General features: G+C 41.2%; 1 non-coding gene across 1 annotated transcript; it reads right to left on the bottom strand.

Annotated features, from left to right (window-relative positions):
* Positions 1 to 404: 404 nt before the first annotated feature.
* LOC112731945 (small nucleolar RNA R71) lies at positions 405 to 512 on the bottom strand. The gene has a single exon (XR_003167692.1). It is a non-coding gene; the product is annotated as a small nucleolar RNA R71 (small nucleolar RNA).
* Positions 513 to 5,433: the final 4,921 nt, after the last annotated feature.

Here is a 5,433-nt window from a genome sequence, read left to right on the forward strand (position 1 = left end):
AAGAGGAGATGGCAGCCGAAAATAATAGTAATGCAAGGAGGATGCTTGGTGACTTTACTGCACCTAATTCCAATTTACATGGAAGAAGCATCTCCATTCCTGCCATTGGAGCAAACAAATTTGAGCTGAAACCTCAATTAGTTTCTCTGATGCAGCAGAACTGCAAGTTTCATGGACTTCCATCTGAAGATCCTTTTCAGTTCTTAACTGAATTCTTGCAGATATGTGATACTGTTAAGACTAATGGAGTAGATCCTGAAGTCTACAGGCTCATGCTTTTCCCTTTTGCTGTAAGAGACAGAGCTAGATTATGGTTGGATCCTCAACCCAAAGACAGCCTGAACTCTTGGGATAAGCTGGTCACGGCTTTCTTAGCCAAGTACTTTCCTCCTCAAAAGCTGAGCAAGCTTAGAGCTGATGTTCAAACCTTCAGACAGAAAGAAGGTGAATCCCTCTATGAAGCTTGGGAAAGATACAAACAGTTGACCAAAAAGTGTCCTTATGACATGCTTTCAGAATGGACCATCCTGGATATATTCTATGATGGTTTATCTGAGCTATCAAAGATGTCACTGGACACTTCTGCAGGTGGATCCATTCACCTAAAGAAAACGCCTGCAGAAGCTCAAGAACTCATTGACATGGTTGCTAATAACCAGTTCATGTACACTTCTGAAAGGAATCCTGTGAGCAATGGGACGCCTATGAAGAAGGGAGTTCTTGAAGTTGATACTCTGAATGCCATATTGGCTCAGAATAAAATATTGACTCAGCAAGTCAATATGATTTCTCAGAGTCTGAATGGAATGCAAGCTGCATCCAACAGTACTCAAGAGGCTTCTCCTGAAGAAGAAGCTTATGAACCTGAGAACCCTGCAATAGCAGAGGTGAATTACTTAGGTGAACCTTATGGAAACACCTATAACTCATCATGGAGAAATCATCCAAATTTCTCATGGAAGGATCAAAAGCCTCAACAAGGCTTTAATAATGGTGGAAGAAACAGGTTTAGCAATAGCAAACCTTTTCCATCATCCACTCAGCAACAGACAGAGAACTCTGAACAAAATGCTTCTAATTTAGCAAATCTAGTCTCTGATCTATCTAATGCCACTGTAAGTTTCATGAATGAAACAAGGTCTTCCATTAGAAATTTGGAAGCACAAGTGGGCCAGCTGAGTAAAAGGATCACTGAAATCCCTCCTAGTACTCTCCCAAGCAATACAGAAGAGAATCCAAAAGGAGAGTGCAAGGCCATTGACATAAGCGCCATGGCCGAACCTGTGAGGAGAGGAGAGGACGTGAATCCCAAGGAGGAAGACCTCTTGGGACGTCCAGTGATCAATAAGGAGCTTCCCTCTGAGGAACCAAAGGACTCTGAGGCTCATCTAGAGACCATAGAGATTCCATTGAACCTCCTTATGCCCTTCATGAGCTCTGATGAGTATTCCTCTTCTGAAGAGAATAAGGATGTTACTGAAGAGCAAACTGCCAAGTTTCTTGGTGCAATCATGAAGCTGAATGCCAAACTATTTGGCATTGATACTTGGGAAGTTGAACCTCCCTTGTTCATCAATGAACTAAGTGATCTGGATCAACTGACATTGCCTCAAAAGAGACAGGATCCTGGAAAGTTCATAATACCCTGTACCATAGGCACTATGATCTTGAAGGCTCTGTGTGACCTTGGTTCAGGAATAAACCTCATGCTCCTCTCTGTAATAGAGAAACTGGGAATCTATGGGGTGCAAGCTGCTAAAATCTCATTAGAGATGGCAGACAGCTCAAGAAAACAGGCTTATGAACAAGTAGAGGACGTGTTAATAAAGGTTGAAGGCCTTTACATCCCTGCTGATTTCATAGTCCTGGATACTGGAAAGGAAGAGGATGAATCCATCATCCTAGGAAGACCTTTCCTAGCCACAGCAAGAGCTGTGATTGATGTTGACAGAGGTGAAATAGTCTTCCAATGGAATGAGGACTCCCTTGTGTTTAAAACTCAAGGATCTCCCTCTGCAACCATGGAGAGGAAGCAGAAAAAGCTTCTCTCAAAGCAGAGTCAACCAGAGCCCCCACAGTCAAACTCTAAGTTTGGTGTTGGGAGGCCACAACCAAACTCTAAGTTTGGTGTTGAACTCCCATATCCAAACTCTAAGTTTGGTGTTGGAGAGTCTCAACAAAGCTCTGCACATCTGTGAGGCTCCATGAGAGCCCACTGTCAAGCTATTGACATTAAAGAAGCGCTTGTTGGGAGGCAACCCAATGTTTATCTAACTCTTATTTTTATTGTTTTTCATGTTTTCTTAGGTTCATGATCATGTGGAGTCACAAAATAAATATAAAAATTGAAAACGGAATCAAAAACAGCAGAAGAAAAATCACACCCTGGAGGAGCATCTGTCTGGCGTTCAAACGCCAGAACAGAGCATAGTTCTGGCGCTGAACGCCCGGAATGGGAGCATCTTGGCGCTGAACGCCCAGAACAAGCATGGTTCTGGCGTTCAACGCCAGAAATGGCAGCAAATGGGCGTTGAACACCCAAAATGGGCACCAACCTGGCGCTGAACGCCCAGAGTTGTGTGCAAGGGCATTTTGCATGCCTAAATTGGTGCAGGGATGTAAATGCCTTGACACCTCAAGATCTGTGGACCTCACAGGATCACCTCAGGATCTGTGGACCCCACAGGATCCCCACCTACCTCCACTCACTCTCTTCTCTCTTCTCAATCATCCTTTATTCCCAATAAACACTCTTCCCTATTAACTCTTTACCACTCACATCCAAACACCCACTTTCCTTCAAAATTCAACATCTCTTTCCCACCCAATCCCACCCATATGGCCGAATACACATCTCCCTCCATCTCCTCCATATCTTCTTCTTCTTCTATTCTTTCTTCTTTTGCTCGAGGGCGAGCAACATTCTAAGTTTGGTGTGGTAAAAGCATAGCTTTTTTTTGTTTTTTCCATAACCATTGATGGCACCTAAGACCAAAGAAACCTCTAGAAAGAGGAAAGGGAAGACAAAAGCTTCCATCAAGGGTCTATAGCTCAGTGGTAGAACATTTGACTACAAATCAAGAGATCCCTGAGATACCTCAGGCGATACATTTTCTTCCACACAATTATTGGAAGCAACTAAGGGTGGAACATCAAGAGCACTCCATCATCCTTCATGAAATCAGAGAAGATCTAAAAGCAATGAAGGAGGAGCAACAAAGACAAGGAAGAGACATAGAAGAGCTCAAGGACATCATTGGTTCCTCAAGAAGGAAACGCCACCATTACTAAGGTGGATTCATTCCTTGTTCTTATTTCTTCTGTTTTTCGTTTTCTATGTTATGTGCTTATCTGTGTTTGTGTCTTCATTACATGATCATTAGTAGTAGTAACTATGTCTTAAAGTTATGAATGTCCTATGAATCCATCACCTCTCTTAAATAAAAACTGTTTTAATTCAAAAGAACAAGAAGTACATGAGTTTTGAATTTATCCTTGAGCTTAGCTTAATTATATTGATGTGGTGACAATGCTTCTTGTTTTCTGAATGTATGCTTGAACAGTGCATATGTCTTTTGAAGTTGTTGTTTAAGAATGTTAAATATGTTGGCTCTTGAAAGAATGATGACTAGGAGACATGTTATTTGATAATCTGAAAAATCATAAAAATGATTCTTGAAGCAAGAAAAAGCAGCAAAGAACAAAGCTTGCAGAAAAAAAATAGGCGAAAAAAAAATATAGAAAGAAAAAGAAAAAGCAAGCAGAAAAAGCCAAAAGCTCTTAAAACCAAGAGGCAAGAGCAAAAAGCCAATAACCCTTAAAACCAAAAGGCAAGGGCAAATAAAAAGGATCCCAAGGCTTTGAGCATCAGTGGATAGGAGGGCCTAAAGGAATAAAATCCTGGTCTAAGCGGCTAAACCAAGTTATCCCTAACCATGTGCTTGTGGCGTGTAGGTGTCAAGTGAAAACTTGAGACTGAGCGGTTAAAGTCAAGGTCCAAAGCAAAAAAAGAGTGTGCTTAAGAACCCTGGACACCTCTAATTGGGGACTTTAGCAAAGCTGAGTCACAATCTGAAAAGGTTCACCCAATTATGTGTCTGTGGCATTTATGTATCCGGTGGTAATACTGGAAAACAAAGTGCTTAGGGCCACGGCCAAGACTCATAAAATAGCTGTGTTCAAGAATCATCATACTGAACTAGGAGAATCAATAACACTATCTGAACTCTGAGTTCCTATAGATGCCAATCATTCTGAACCTCAATGGATAAAGTGAGATGCCAAAACTATTCAAGAGGCAAAAAGCTATAAGTCCCGCTCATATGATTGAAGCTCTGTTTCATTGATAGTTTGGAATTTATAGTATATTATATTCTTTTTATCCTATTTTGATTTTCAGTTGCTTGGGGACAAGCAACAATTTAAGTTTGGTGTTGTGATGAGCGGATAATTTATACGCTTTTTGACATTGTTTTTAGTATGTTTTTAGTAGGATCTAGTTACTTTTAGGGATGTTTTTAATATATTTTGTGTTAAATTCACATTTCTGGACTTTACTATGAGTTTGTGTGTTTTTCTGTGATTTCAGGTATTTTCTGGCTGAAATTGAGGGACTTGAGCAGAAATCAGATTCAGAGGTTGAAAAAGGACTGCTGATGCTGTTGGATTCTGACCTCCCTGCACTCAAAGTAGATTTTCTGGAGCTACAGAACTCGAAATGGCGTGCTTCCAATTGCGTTGGAAAGTAGACATCCAGGGCTTTCCAGCAATATATAATAGTCTATACTGTGGCCAAGAATAGACGACGTAAAATGGCGTTCAACGCCAGCTTTCTACCCAAATCTGGCGTCCAGCGCCAGAAAAGGATCCAAAACCAGAGTTGAACGCCCAAACTGGCACAAAAACTGGCGTTCAACTCCATAAATAGCCTCTGCACGTGCAACACTTAAGCTCAGCCCAAACACACACCAAGTGGGCCCCGGAAGTGGATTTATACATCAAATACTTACTCATGTAAACCCTAGTAGCTAGTTTATTATAAATAGGACCTCTTACTATTGTATTAGGCATCTTTTGGGACGCCTGGTTCTTAGATCAGAGGGGCTGGCCTCTCGGCCATGCCTGGACCTTTCACTTATGTATTTTTAACGGTAGAGTTTCTACACTCCATAGATTAAGATGTGGAGCTCTGCTGTTCCTCAAAGATTAATGCAAAGTACTACTGTTTTCTATTCAATTCATCTTATTTCGCTTCTAAGATATCCATTCGCACCCAAGAACGTGATGAAGGTGATGATTATGTGTGACGCTCATCATCCTTCTCCCTTATGAACGCGTGCCTGACAAACACTTCTGTTCTACATGAATCAAGCTAGAATGAATATCTCTTAGATCTCCTAACCAGAATCTTCGTGGCGTAAGCTAGAATGATGG

Source organism: Arachis hypogaea, chromosome 12, assembly GCF_003086295.3.
Source record: "Arachis hypogaea cultivar Tifrunner chromosome 12, arahy.Tifrunner.gnm2.J5K5, whole genome shotgun sequence".
NCBI classification, from domain to species: domain Eukaryota; kingdom Viridiplantae; phylum Streptophyta; class Magnoliopsida; order Fabales; family Fabaceae; genus Arachis; species Arachis hypogaea.